Genomic DNA, 16,008 nt, shown 5'->3' with positions numbered 1-16,008 from the left:
GAGTTTCATCATCTCAGAAGGTCCTTTTTGAGTAAAAAAGCCTCTCATCGCAATTTTAGCCCCCTCCCATGAAAACCAAGCTGACCCCCCCCCAGAATAGCTGAAATTCGTATATTATGTGAGATGTCCTAAAATTGGTTGTTTTTGGTCTTTCCTCCTTCCAACCCCACAAAGTGAGGTCCTTTGGTGAGAAAATAATTCCTTATTTTTTATTTTTTCCATTTTCAAAAAATTTGGGTTGCAGTGGGTCCCTCAATTTTCAAAAATTCGAAAAAAAAACAATTCGAAGAAAAATTTTTAACCCGTCATTTTACTCAAAAGGGACCTTTTAGAGACGATGACGAACTAGAAATTTTGAAATTTTAAAAATTTTTCTTCGAATTGTTTTTTTTCGAATTTTTGAAAATTGAGGGGCCCACCGCAACCCGAATTTCTTGAAAATGGAAAAAATAAAAAATAAGGAATTATTTTCTCACCAAAGGACACCACTTTGTGGGGTTGGAAGGAGGAAAGACCAAAAACAACAAATTTTAGGACATCTCACATAATACAGTGGCGTCGCGATAAGTGAAAATTCAAGGGAAGAAAATTTTTGTTTCACTTATCGAGTTTTTCACATACAAAGGTTTCAGTTGGAGAGTTTTTTTTTGGTCAATTTTCACTTATCGAAGTTCAGATAAAAAAAACGAAAACATGGATAATTGAACAATACAATTTTTCGATTTTCATTGATCATTTTTGAATTTATGTAGTTTGATCAGCCAGTCTTGAAACAGCTCACAGGTCATCTATGCCTTCTTGTTCGACACATAATCCATTGGAAACGATTGGACTTTAGCAAAACATCGAGGCTCTCTTTCACTTATAGAGGCTGAACGAGTCAGTACCTTTCAGTTAAAGAGGTATTTTCACTTATAGAGGTAAAACGCAGACAACATTTCACTTATAGAGGTAAACACGATAATTTTGGGATAAATCCTAGTTTCAGTTAACGAGGTAGCCTTTTTTCACTTATTGAGGTTGATTTACACGTAAAATTGGTCCAAGGTGAAGGGAAGGAGGTTTTTATTTCACTTATTGAGTTTTTTCACATATCAAGGTTTCACTTATCGCGACGCCACTGTATACAAATTTCAGCTATTCGGGGGGGGGGGTCAGCTTGGTTTTCATGGGAGGGGGCTAAAATCGCCATGAGAGGCTTTTTTACTCAAAAAGGAACTTCTAGAGATGATGGAACTCAAAATTTTGAAATTTTGAAAATTTTTCTTTTAATTACTTGGATTTTTTCAAATTTTTGAAAATTGAGGGGCCCACTGTAGCCCAAATTTTTCGAAAATGGAAAAAAAAAAAATAGGGTGTTAAATAGCTACGTATAGGCGTTGCGTACGATGTGAGGATAAGAATATTTCCCTAATGGGTTAGGATAAAACTAACTCCCTAAGAGATGTCGTATGTCACCTTTGAAACTGTACTTACCTGCTGCTAGCTCAGCTCTTACAACACCAATATGTAACAATTTAAACAGATTTAGTCGAGTTTACCTTGTATTAATTCGAACCGCACGCGAAATAAGAACACACGATAAACACGAACAGTGTATTATAATTTAAATAAATAAATTACAACACGATACTTAAGTCTAAAATATATAAAAAAACTCTACGCGTATAACCGATACTAATATTCCACCGAATAGTGGCACAAGTAGGATCGCTTTTACCTACTTCCGTGTAACTATCAAATTGCCCGCGTTGGGTAGCGAATTTAGGACTTAAGTTTAAACGCGAATACTCTCCCTTAAACACGAACGTTAAGGCAGAGGACCTGAGACTCAAGCACAACTCTTACGTAGGAGTGAGTGGCCTTATTACTTTTCCACGGTCAGACCTACCAGACGAAGCGCGAATCGACAAGTGAAGATCAATTCCATTTCAACTTGGCTTCTAGCCTCGAGTTGAGAAGGAATTGAGCTTTACGAACTTGTGAGCTTTTCACATCTGCCCTTAATGGAACGATGTGAAAATACCTCTTGGGTGGTTCCCACGTACTTAACACCTTACCTAAGTGCATCGAATATATACTTTCATCTAAGTAAAGTACTGTAGAATCGAATTATTGATTGGATTCTCCAGTACTTCCTTTAATGATGAAAGATTTACAATCCCACTGAGAGAGATACGATGAATATCCCTGTCTAGCCAGTGAAGGCATATTGTCCCCTTACATTTGCCCCTAACGTGGGTTTACTTCTAAAGTATCCCCTGAGGAAATGTAGAGGAAAGCACGGAAATTTTGAAAAAAGGTGACATTGTGCTTCACTGGATGTGACCCTATTGCCCCCCGTACTTTGCTTGAGTGATGCGGGGAATAGTAATCCCAAAATAAATTTTGAAACTCTTTGGTTTTTATTATAATTCCAAAAGTGAGGTGGATTTTGAGTGTGCTGGTGAGTTGACTCTTACTGACAAAGAGTAACTACAATTGACCATCAATATTTGACCGAAGTCAATATGTCAATAAATCAATCAAGAAGCTACCTTTGATCTGGTCACTCCACAGCAGGGTCATGGCCGAAATGGTAAGTATTTAAGTACGATTTAATTTTTGAGGGGGAGGGTAAATCTAAAAGGTGCCCTTCCTCAATTTTGTGTTTTCAGGAGAAGATGGAAAAAGCTCAAGAAGTTCGTGGTTGTTTGGCTTTTTTGTCTTTGGATAGTCTGACCAAGAATTTTTGAAGAAAAATTGCTGGTAAGGTTGGCTTGAGTATAGCTATTGTTTTTACTAAAAATTTTGAAAAAATGGATGATTTTCTATTGGAAAATCATTCATTGAATAATTTGGGTAGAGTTTTTAGAGTTAAAAAAAAATTTGAAAAAAGAAAAAGTTCAAAAAAAATTAAAAAATCAAAAAAGAAAAAAAATTTTATCAAGGTTTGATGTAATTTTTGATGCACTTTAAAATGTTCAAAACTAATCATTGATAAGGGAAAAAGAAAAACAAAAAAAATTTGAAAAAGTTTGAAGAAAGTAGATAATTTTTCTATTGGAAAAGTTGTCATTTCTTCAAAGAAATTTAGGTAAATTGGTGAAAGAAAAAGTAAAAAAAATTGAAGAAAAAATGAACTATTTTTCTATTGGAAAAATGTTCATGTTAAAATTTGAGTTTTATGATAGGGGGCTAAGTTTTTGAAAAAATTGCAATATCTGTCTATTTGATAGTTTTTTGTGTACACGGAGTTCGGTTGAAGGCGAAACTACTTACCACCACTATTCGATGAAAAACAGTAAAAAAAAAAAAATAATAATTTAAAAAAATTTATAAAAATTAAATTTTAAGATAAGTTATAGGAATAAATAGGAATCTAGTTAAACACACTTAATTCTAATCAACGTTGTTCTTCTTTATTTGTGTTTAACGTTGTTTTATAGTTAATTATAAATAACTTAATTTCTAGTCAGTCTTATTTCTCATAATTAATTTCAAGTTTTTTCTTCTTTTTTACAGGTGTATTTTGGTCAACGACGATGACAAGAGAATTGCTTTGTTTATCAAAACTAAAGATAAGTACAAAAACATATTTACATTTTTATTAAATAGTGTAAAGTTTAAGAGCATTTCTGTTTCTTATGAATAATCAGTCTAATGTAAACACATGATCGATTGAAATGTCTGTACAATTTTTATTTCTAAAAAAAAATTTTAAAGTTATGAAGTAAATTAAATAAAAAATGTTGTTTTTGTTTAGGACCAGTTCAGAGAAAGATGGGTGAAACTTAAAATAAGATTGAGCCAAAGTTGAACCAGTCTGTTGGGATATTTTTCGTATTTACAAAGAGGTGAGTAAATCTAAAAATTTGGCTTAATTTTATATAGTATTTACGATTACGTAGTTTAAAATTAGTTATTATAAAAAATAATAGGCAAAATGATAGTTAAAATGATAATTTTAATTTTAATTTTAAAATTAGAAAATTCTAACTTAGTTCTTTTTTGTTCCAGAAGAAGACAAAGAAGATTTCCTTAAATAATAATGCACAGATCCTTTTTCTTGGCTCATGGACTTCTTTTCCAGGTTGTATTTTTTTTTATAAAAAATAATTTAGAATAAAATTTAAAAATAAAATTTGAGTAAGCTTATGCCATTTCTGTTCCACAGGAAGACAAAAACAGCTAGATTTTTGAAAGGAATGTTTATCCGTCTACGGTCTGAGTCAACATGGCCTTCTGTGCCCTGAATGTAATATCTTTACTTAAAAAAAAAAAATTTCTAAAAATATAAAAAAATAAAATCGAAATTTTTGTAAACTTTTTGGAACAGAACTTTTTGAATTTGAATTTTTGTTTTTGTAAACGTATTTTACGTTATTTAAGTTAAATTTAAAAAAAATTGTAAAAAAAAAAAAAATCGAAAAATAAATTGTAAATTTATTTTAAGTTTGTAGAAAAAATTTACACATACATGTACTATTGTATCTTAGTTTTAGAATACAAATTTTGTATGTTTTGTAAAAAAAATTTTTATGGTATTTTGTAACATAAAAGAAAAAAAATTAATGCGTAGAGTTTTTGTAAGGAAAAAAGAAATATCAATAAATATTTAATAAATTACATCTTAATTTTATTTATATTTTTGGTTGTTTATTTTTTCTGCTCTACGGGTTGTTTTAATGGTTGGAACGATGAATGAAAAAGTGGAATATGGGTTGGCACAGTTTTTAGGCAGCTTGGCGGTATTACTAGGTTACTGGTGAAGGTCGTGAGCGTAACGGTACTGGTTGCTTCCAGCTGGGTGGTCTTTTTGTGACGTGTTTTTATTTTTTGAAGACTACCTATGCACTTTTAAAGCCAAAATTGTGCTTTTTATACTGAGTCAAACGGTGGAAAATTTGCAAATATTTCGAGTTTTTATTTATTTTAATTCACACCTTTTTTCATTAAAAAATCGTTCTGGTTTTTTCAAAAAAAAAATTAGAGGGTAAATTTAGTAATCAATCACTTTTGAACGATAAAGAAAATTATTCAAAACTTCAGAAAATCTAAAAAATGAAAAATTATAAGTTTTGACTTTTTCCTTTCTATTCCAGAGAAATTTTGTTCAAACTAAAAAAAAATAAATAAATAAAAACTTTCGAAGCTTATTTAAAAAATAACAAAAATTGGAGGAAAAATATCGTGATTGATTTTTACATTTTTAAGAGGGTCGTTTTGCTCGTATCGACAAGTTTTGGGGTTTTTTCTGGTGATTTTGGTACTTTAGTTCGAGTTTTTTTATTTTTATTTTTTGTTTTTTAGTCGTATCTGTACCTAGGTAATTTTTTGGGTGGTATTTTTTCCAAAATTTGAGTTTTTTGAAAAAGTAGTTCAAATATTTGGGTGTTTTTACGCGATATGTAAAATTCAAAAAACTCTGTGCAATTTACCTTTAGTCGATAGAGCGTTGAAAATGAGCCATTAGCCCTCTTTTTTCTCTTCGTCACTAGAGATGACGATGGGCTCTTCAGTGAGCGACACGTTCGGTGTTTTTGGTGCCTTTTCGGCGTCGTCTGTTGTTGCGCTGGTTTGGTGTTCCATTTCCTGGGTCCAACTCTGCGCATGCTGGTCAAATAGCGTTTGCCAGTTCATCCCGAAGGTGAGGGGTGGTATCACCTGTTGACCGTTAATAGCGGTGAGCGTCACTTCTGGCAGGTTAATAGCCTGAGCGGAGGTCGATGACATGTTCAACGTGGTCGAATTTAGATCGGTGCGAGGGGTCAAAATTGGCATTTGCGGTGACGTATTTTGCGCATCTTCGGGTGCCAATTCTGGGTTGGTCGAAGTTCCTGCAGGGTGCTCATCAGGGTTACCTGGTTGGGTTTTTTCGGCTTCCTGCTGCTGAATTAACTTTTTTCGGATTTCGATACGTTTTAATTCTGCTAGTTGGTCAGGCGTGTAGGGTTTATCGTCAGTCTCCATTTTTTCCTGTTTGATGGTTGGTTGGACTGACATGGTCGGCTTCGATTCGGTGTCTTTTGAAATTAGGCCCTTTCGGAGCATTTCAATTCGTCGTCGATCTTTACTCGGTGGCTGAAGTACTTTCCCTTTTTTAATTTTTTCTTGTAGAGAAAGTGGTAGGGGGATGAATTTTTCGGCCAATTTGTCCAAAATTTCTTCGTAGCGTTTGATGTTGTGATATGGACCAAATTCATCTCTGGGTGGTGGGATTTTATCCAGTTGCTCGAAAAATTCGTCTACTCGCGTTGTCTTTGCGCCTGCCATCAGTCCCCAGTCTGTTTCCAGCGCCAGTTTGATGTGGTCAAAAGCGATGCTATTATGCTGAGGAGTGTGGACTAATGGTGCCAAAATCAGCTCCTGAACTTTCTTCTCTTTAAGGAGATCTGCAATTTTCTTCATTTCTTCAGTGAAGTCGTCGTAGGGGGTGTTGCAGACTACGTCAAAATTACCGATCGAGATAAATAATTTTTTCGGTAATATTATCATCGATTCAAGTAATCGAAGGAGATCAGACGCTAAGAGGTCTCGCCGATAGATGGTATTATCGAGATATTGGCCATATTTTTGCTCATCAATCATACACTGTACCATCGAATAAACATGGCCATCCCCGATCATCATTGCTTGGTTCATAAAAAGTACCATGTGAATATTCCCAGCTTTGTCTTGCCTACCCGCAGCGGTGAAGTAAAAGGGGTACGCGTTCATTGGATAGTAGGGCTCGAGTTCGTTTGAAGATCTGCCAAAACGCGACAAGTATTTTTTATGGTATCGGGGCTGCTCGGCCGATGGGTTTATCTTCTCCTTGCGTTCTTCGGTTTCATCGTTGTTGCGCGGAGATTGCGCTCTCGGTGACGGGCCTCGTTTCGTCGTACCTCGCGGCATCCTGAAGATTCGCCGTTCGTTGATCCCGCGTCTCGCTCGGTTTGCTGCAGGGAGGGAGGAACTTCGATCTCTATAGTATTCTTGCGCGGGGTAAAGCTGATTCAGGGGGGTTGAGTACTCAATTTTTTGAGGAATCGAAATTTGCGAGCTCATCGTATCCATAGGTTCAACGCCCGGTGCGTCGAATCGAATTTGACGCTGGGGTTCGTGGGTGAGATCGTATTCTGGCGGTCCCACCTATGAAGTACCTAGTTCCATTAAAGCTGGAATCTTCGTATACGAGCCTGATGCAATTGAAGACGAGGAGGCGGAAGCTTGAACGTATTGATTCAGTTTCTGCTCCATCAGGAGGTTGAATCGGCGCTCTAAATCGGTCAATGAGCTCGAAAGCACGGCGTTCGCATCGATTTTTTCTTTCAGTTCCGTAGCTTGTTTTTCATTTTTGGTTTGTAGATTTTTAATCAATTCTTTCAAGATTTCGACCTCTTTTTGGAGCTGACCTATCGTCAATCTCATCTGCCCGATGTGCTCGTTGTTAGGGGGTTGGTTTACCATCTGTGTCCTAGTAGGACAATCCAATTGGACGAAGTCGAAATTCGTGAGGCTTCGATTGCACATTGGATGGTGGCATATTATTCGCGATGGGGTGGTGGTCGTATTGAGGAGGTAATGGATGCACCCCCAATGATACGCGTGTTTGCACACCGTAACGTAGGGGGGGTCTGCTTCCTTAATTCCATTTTTGTCCTTCGGCGCGTGTTCCCCCGGATCAGCTAGCGGTTCCGTGCACTCGTCACACAATAATATCTTCATTTCCGTCTGAAAAAATAAAATGTTCAAAAATTTCTATGATTATTTATTGAAAAATAATTATTTTTTCATCTTTTTCAAAAATGAATTCATTTTTCAACTGAAAGTTGTGTAAAACTTATAGTTTATTTGATTCAAATACTGCTTGCTGGGTTTTAATTATTCCTTTTAGGAATGTTTTAAACTTTTTAAACGATTCGAAACCAGTCAAAATTAGTGATTTTTTGGGTTACTTGGTCAGTAAGGGGTTATTATTTATATTTTGTTTCGAATGTTCGAAAGATTTGCCAAAGAGTAAAATATTTTACAAATTTTTAATTTTTATTAATTATCTTGAAAGCTGTGATTTATTTCGATAATTTTTTCAGTTTTTTATTAGTTTTAGTTTTACCAAGCCAAAGATTTTTATTTTTATCAAAATATTGATTTTCTAGTTTTTTAGGCTATTATTTAGTTACCAAAAATGTTTTACTTTTTTCTGAAAGTGCAGTTTTTATTATTTTTATTATTTTTTCTAGTCATTTAATTGCCAAAGATTTATGTTTTTAAATTGTTTTAACGTTTTTGTTGGTTTATTTTTATCTTAGGTGTTTTTTGTTAAATTTTTCTATTTTTCTTATAGGTAAAAAATAATATTCTCGAAGTACATAGGATTGGGCAAGTGAAAAATTAGAGATTTTATTGCTATTTTTCTGAAGAATATTTTTGAAAATTTTATCGTGTACTTAATTCAATTTCGAGTTTTGGTGATAGGCGAAAAAGTGCTAGAATGATATGATTTTTTGTTTTTAGTACCTGAGAGTACTTGTTGGGGTTCACATTGTTTTGAAAAAATGTAATTTTTAATCTCAGTTTAGTTGAGATATGATTTTCCAAATTTTGAAATGACCTGTATCCTATGTTGTCAGAAATGCTGAATTATTTTCTAACAAAAATTGAAAATGTTCGATTTTTTGTGAATTTTATGGGACAAATTTGCTAATTTCTAAGTATTCGATTTTATTCTGCTTTGGCATGAATCGAGTTATTTTTCATTAAATTACCAGCTTTTCTATTTTCATGACTGATTTGGTGGGTATTCAGAAAATTTGGAGTTTGGTTTCAGATCTGCGCTAATTTTTTTCAATTTTCTCGTTTTTAGTTTGCGAGGAAAGTTCTAAAAAGATTTTTACTTTGAGTATTGTATAGTGTTTTTTGGGTTCTGAACTCGAGTAGAATTTTTTAAACTTTTAGTTTGTGTTGTGAATTGAAAATTCTAGGCATTAGGCCAAACTTAAGTGATGGATTTTTAAATTCGTACCTTAGCTTTAAAGAAAATTTTAACCTGTTCAAGATTTGATTTTCTGGTTCAATTTTTCAGGGTTTTTGTTTTGATAATTTTGATCATCAGTAAAAAAAATATGGGGGTGAACTCGAAATGACACTTAATTTGCTATAATTTTTTGTGGCTTTCTAAATTAACACTGAGTTCGGTTCATTGAGCAGTTTTGTATAATTTTTTGAGAAAATCAGTTTTCTTAATATTTTCAAAAAGACAGTTTTTTCAAAATTATTGTCCAAACTTTCACCGTTTTACAGTGATCATTAAAATTACGCGTTGATAATAAATATTTGAAGGAAGAAATAATTCACAAAACTACTTTCAACTATTTGTCTGAAATGTTTTTGTCAAGGTATTAGTAATATTTTCATATTATTAATCCATGTTGTTTTGAACATTTTTCAGGATCCAAAATTGGGTAATAAAATCCATTTTATTTTAATTTTATTTCAAAAGTGGGTTTTTTGATTGTTTGATTCTCTTGATATGACACAAAAGGTTTGCTACGAATTTAGTGTTCGGATTTTTAGGGAATCCTTTCATTTTCCATTCTAAACGTTTTAATGGAGATGGGTTTGAGAATTTTGTGTCGTGTTTGAACTAACTCAACCTTGAATAATTTTGATCCATATGGTATTTGGGATTTTTCTTGTTCGAACCGGAATACTTTATTAGTGAGCTACGTGCACTTGTACTTACTTCGGTTCTGTAGAAATCTTCTAATAATCCGTACATCCAGTTTTTGGAATAATCCACTTTCTTCAATACTAAGTTTAGACGTTTCAGGTATAATTTGTAATTATTTTGCTCAATTTTTGCAATCGAAAAACACAATATTTTGAAAGTAAAAAAAAATACCACTGTTTTGATCGAAAATTGATAATAATTATCAATCGCGTTCAGCTCGATTCACTCAAAATTTTACCGAACCGGTTGACGTTCGATTCACACCGCGGGTGGCGTACGGTAATTTTTCTTTTTAATTTTAATTAGCCGCGTGTTAATTTTTAATTAATTTATTTTTTGCGAAAAGAAAGAAAAATTATTTGGTTGAGTTTTTTAGGTAATATTTTATTCACGGAGCGAATAAACACTTTTAGATCGATGTAGTTTTAAACGAATCGAATTATAAAAAACACTTTTCACTTTGAGTTAACTTTGTCCACGCACAATGCATAAATTCTTTTAGAAACAACGGTGTTCGAGTTTTAAAATCACTAAACTGGATGAGAATTTCAATTAAGTAAAAATTTAGAAGTTGCTGCCTTCGAGCTAGGATTTGAACTGAATTTAGTTTCTATTTTTAAGTTTTTATACTGAATATATTTTTTTTACTCCCTGAGTTCCCTTCCCAAAGAGCTAATCTTTGTAAGGTCCAGACTCTCGTATTGGAAAGTCTGGTACCTATCGATTTTCAAGGTGTGAATATTCGAGGTGTCGAAGGATTTATTTTCGACAGTGTTTTAGTTTGACATACCTACACAAGTGTGGACCAAATACGTTGTCCATGTTCTCGTAGTCTAGATCAATTTAGCCTATATGCATTATTTTTTACGCTGAGTGTATGTATGATATTATGAGTTACCTGCTTTTAGTGGTAATGTTCTAAAAACTGAAAGAGACGGAGAAAGGAAAAAAAATTGGTCGACACAGTTTGTAGGAAATTAAGAATAAACTTATTATTAATCCTTATTCGTACATAAGAGGAACAATGACAGTAACGTTAAAGATAGTTTTTCTCGTTCGATTACTTTTCTTCATCTTTCTTAGTGCCGTTTATTTTCTTGTCAGCAATCTGGAGGATTCGGCACGCCAGATCGTACCCCATCAGCATGCCCACGAATCTGGTCACTGACCTCGTGGGCAGCCGTGAGGTGACGATGGACGGCCTTTCCGTGGTTGATGGATAGCGCAATAGGAAATTCCAGAAACCAGTCTTCTTGTCTTCCGACATCTGTTTTTAACAAAATAAGAGGGAAGGGGGGGAACAAAGGGTCATTAGTTTAGTCAGCTCATTATGACTTTAACTTTATTGACTTAAAGTTTTGTGGTCCCATTTTATTCATTTTATGAATATTCAATTTTGATTTAAGAAATAGGTAGGTACGTATACCTATTTCTTTTGATTTTGAAAAAATTTCAATTTTTAGTCATCGAATTTTGTTCAAATTTGCAGATTTGGGTCAAACAAACAAACAAAAAAAAAAAAAAAAAAAATCGTAAAAACTCGAAATTTTTATAGTGAGTAGGTACCTATTATTTGGTTTTTCAGATTTTTATCTATCTCGATCATTTTAGTTTCCAAAGTTCATGTTGTTGAAAAATATTCTACGAAATCTTATCATTTAGATCGATGAAACAAACAGAAAAAGTTTTATTGATGTAAATAGGTATGCCTACCAAACTGAAATTTAAATTAGGATTTTTTGTTATAAAATTTTCTCAGAATTATTGGGAATTTTCATTTTAGTTTTGAAACAGTTTCAAAATTCATTCTGATAGGTATATATTTGGAGAAAATGACTTTATTTCTGAACTCTTATTAAAGATTGTCTTCGTGCGCGTAGAATTTTCATTTTTTAAGGAGATTCTAATTTTTATTTCATTGGAAAAAAAAAAACTGAATAGAAAATTTCGGTAAATTGCCAAATGTATATTTAAGTAGGTACCTATTTGTGCGTGAATTTTTGAGTTTCTCATTTCAAAACTTTACCTATTAGGTATTTTTGTCGTATTCAAGCCAAAGAAAAGGAGAATTTTTACAAAATCTTCACAAAATTGTTTGGTAGGTACCTACTGAGGTTCAAAATAGGATTATTTTTTGATTAATTTAATACTAAATTTGATCGAGACAAAATAATTTTACTTTTTCGAAGAGGAATTTTCTACTTTGAGAGATAATTTTGGTTTGGTAGGTATCTACCTATTTGTTCAGATTCAACTGATTTCTTAGTCATTTTTCTAAATTTTCATTTTTATTTTTTGGCCAATGGTCTTTTTAGATGGTTTTTTACTAAACCGAATCATTTTCAAAACACAAAAGTTTAATTTGGATCTAATTTTAAATTGTTAGAATATTTTTAGGGACCACATCACTTTTGTGTCGTAACTGCTAAGTGACGACTTTTCCAAATTGGTTAATTTTTATTGATCGAACCTACTAGGTTTTTATGTCGTTTTTCGAAATTATATCAGAAATTTTGTACTTCAGTAGAGTACTTGGGAAATGTTTTGTTATGGTGGGGGGTAAACCAACCATAATTTCCCATTTTAGAAGTGTTTCTCAATTTCATTTTTGAAACTTTTTGAGAGTTCTAAATTGTTGAAAATCTTTCTGTTCGTGTTAATGAACAGAAAAATTACCTAGTGCCAAGAGGAATGGAATTCGATTTTGGTTTGGTAGGATGATCGAATACTACCATCTGGCTTGTGATTCTTTCATCCTACCACCTTATCTATGCTATTACATACACGTTTATATACATAAAATGTATAATTAAATTACATAAATGTATAGGTAGTTTAGTTACTTACAATGGCTGTTCTCAAAAACAATTTTCGGCGAAATAAAACTGCTATGAATCTTCCAGACGTCCAATTACACTTAGTCACTGTGCACCTTTTTCGCTTTTTAACACACAAAGTACGTTATACCAATAAGCTCGTCAAACATTAGTCAAGAAATCACTCAAATCTTTTTTCACTATTGCATCAGTCGGGGGTATTATTATTTTATTTATTATGATTAGGTTTCAACCCGTCCGGTTTTGGCTAAGTTTTATTCTTATCTTCAGATATCTGCCTTAGACTGTTGCAAAATTCAAGGAAATTATCGTGCCTCGGCGACGTTGCAGATAACATTGTCGTCCGATGGCTAGTAGATAAATTGATAATCTACTTTTGATTCTTCCTCTCATTTTGCTTTTAGGCAGGTGTCTTTTTGCAATGTCAATATGATTGACTATTGGTGTTAATTTCAGGGGAGATTTTTAAAGTAATTATTTTTCCATGAAAGTTCAATTTTTTGGTGGGTTTAAAAGCAAAAAAAGTGGTTTTTTGACCCCTTTAGAGTGCATTTTTGGTATGAGGAGAGGGAAGGAAATCGAAGAGGATTTATTTCTTCAACTTTATGATCGATCGTTTTTAATTTTTAACCCATATCCGTCCATTTTGGCCCTTTTTTATAATTTTCATTTTTTGGAAAAATTTTCAATTTTTCAAATTTTAATGTTTTGAAGGCTTTTATTTCTATGACTGTTCACATTTTGTTGGATCGTAATGAATTTCTACAATTCGATCAATTTTTGAATATTTTCATTTTCAAAAAAAAATTTTGATTTTTTGAAAAATGATTTGCAAAATTTTAGATTTTTTACAAGTATAGGGGTATGTAAGGATTGGATATTTTCCATTCTTCCCTAGGTTTCGTGATTTCAACGTATACCAATTTTTGTCAAATTTTTGGATTTTTACTTTCCCCAAAAATTGCTCTAACTTCCTTGATTTTTGATCTGGAGGGTTGAGGGTTTGAGGTACGAAATTTTTCCATCCCTATTCATATTTAATGTGATTTCTTAAATACAATAAATATTTGTGAATTTTTTCAACTCCTTTCAGGTTTTGAATTTTTGGTTTCTTCATCAAAGTGTCGAGAGGGTGGCCTTTTTACCAGAAAAAAGCCACTCCCTGGACCCTTCGAGAAAAATTTCTAGAGGTGAGAAAAGTGATTTTTTGAATGAGTTTTTCAGCATTTTGAATGCCGTTTCCTTCATTTCTGTTTTTCCAAAAGAAAATGTATGAATTTCCTTCAGATCTCTTTTGAAGAGAGAAAAATTCCGTTGATTCAGTCTGAATTTTCAATTCAATTTTTTACTGATTATTTTTTACTAACTCTGATTAACAATTTTTTCAAAATTCTTTCAATTGTCATAATTGGGCGATTTTTCCGAAAATTGAAAATTTCAACTTTTTTAACTGGAGCAAGCGTGGGATAGATTTTTGAGTTTTCAAAATTCTATTTCAAAATTTTAATTTTTGAAGTTTCTATTTCTTGACAAAATAGTCAAAGGGACAAACGTAGGTTATTTATTCCTTTCTAGGGCAAGTTTTTTGTTCAAAAATGAGGCAAATGTTTTGTTTTGACGAATTAGGGCAAATGTTTAGGTGAACTCTTCTGAAAAAATTAAACAGAATTTTGTCCATTTTTTGAATTTTTTCAAAAGGTATTGTTTTTCTTTTAGAGTGTATTTAAGGGTATTGTTCGAAATTAATTATTAGAATTCTGTTAGTTTCTTTAACTCTTAAAAAGCTGACTAAAATGTTTTTCCAAATTTGAGTTTTTTAACTCTTTTCAATTTGAAAATCTGAGTATTTTTTCCAAATTTTCAATTTTCAATTCCTTTTTTATGATTTTGAAGCCTTTGCGTTTTTATTCTCAGTACTCCTAAGAAATTTTTCCAAAATTTATCTTTGAAAAATGATTTCGGAAGTCGATTAAGGATGTTTTGTCTAAACATTTCTCTCCCCAAAAAAAAAAAATTTTATGCTCACTTTTTGAGAACAAATTTTGGATTTTTCTTTTTGCCATTTTTTGGTCAAAAATTGAAAACTTTATGAGTTTTTTGGGGTATTCCTATTGTAGATTTTGTCCAAAAACTCTATTAGTGGCGAAAGACCAAACTACAATGAAAGAATGTTTTTTCATTTTTTGATGTAGTTTGCTGAGATTTGGAAATGGGCCATTTTTACGTGGTTTTTACATTTCCTGAAAATTTTCAAAATTCTAATTGGATTTTGATTGTTCATTCACCCTCTCTTTTTATTTTCTGTCCCTCATTTCCTTAACTAATTCTTGTAAATTTTATTTCTAAAGTTCCAGAATAGTGATGGAGAAAAGGTTTCAGAATTTTTTATATTTTTTCTGGGGCGAATGAGTTTTTATTGTTTTCAACAAAATTGGGTACTTTCTTTACATACCTATCTCTTCACTCTCCTTCTTTCTTTCTTCCCTTGTTCCTACCTTTTAATTAAAAAAGAGAATCAGAAGCGTGCTGAAAAAAGTTGAGTAAAGCAAATAAGTACATTTTATTCATCGAAAGTTGTTTTATTCAGAAATGCATGAAATATGCTAAATAAAATTACAATAAATATTGCCGAGACAAAAATTGGTATCAACCTTTTAGTTGGTCGAAAGCTTATTCTGGCATCTTCCTGTGTTGTCTCTGTTTCAAAGAAAATGATTGCGCTTTGATCATTTTCTATGATAGTGACCACTGAGCTTTCAGAGCTCCTGTTAGGTGAATTTTCTTCAGTTGCATGTCTGACCAATTCTATGGTTTCATTTATTCTTTCATAAAATTCAGAATCGTTTGAGCTTTCTGAATCTTCGTCGTCAGTTGTCCTAAATGGATTTACTACGACTTCTATGGCATTTTGGTCAGCATCCTTATCTTCCAAAACTGTCATAGAGTTTATGCTCTGATATTCTTCGTTATAGGCTTCCATGACCGCCTCAAAGAATAATGAGTAAGGATCTTCATCGCTATCCGAGTCATAATCCAATTTCTTTAATTCCAATCTTGGTCTTTTAATGGCTTTGGGGTCTTCCCCTAGGCGCATTTTTCTTTCTAATATGCGTTTTGAACGCTTTGGAGGTGAGGTGACCTTGTCCTTGTTTGACTTTTTGAAATCAGATTTCGTGATAGCTTGATTGATTACTGATTTTTCTGAGGTTGAGTCGCTCAATTGCTCATCAGTTTCGAGACTTGGTAATTCCCCAAAGAAATTTTCATTTTCATCGTTTGGGTTTGAATTTTCCAAGTTTATAGTGATGTTAGGCTCACTAGTGGGTTCACCGGTGGGCTCCAGGGGAGTGCATTTTTTGGGTCTTCCTCTAGGTCTTTTAGTGGGTGAGGAATCCTCAAGTAGTGCCCCTGTACTTAAGTTTTTAGAATTTTCAGAATTTTGGATTTTCTTTGAGTCTGTTGGGCCCAGTTTTTCCA

The 16,008-nt window shown here is 32.8% G+C and overlaps 1 protein-coding gene across 1 annotated transcript in view; it reads right to left on the bottom strand.

The window, feature by feature from the left end:
* LOC135848027 (uncharacterized) overlaps positions 1–16,008 on the bottom strand; it is a 623,146-nt gene that overhangs the window by 43,546 nt on the left and 563,592 nt on the right. The gene's annotated exons all lie outside the window — the stretch shown is intronic.

This window comes from Planococcus citri, chromosome 5 (assembly GCF_950023065.1).
Source record: "Planococcus citri chromosome 5, ihPlaCitr1.1, whole genome shotgun sequence".
Lineage (NCBI taxonomy): Eukaryota > Metazoa > Arthropoda > Insecta > Hemiptera > Pseudococcidae > Planococcus > Planococcus citri.
The sequence above is the reverse complement of the archived record's forward strand: the minus strand, read 5'-3'. Positions and strand labels throughout refer to the sequence as shown.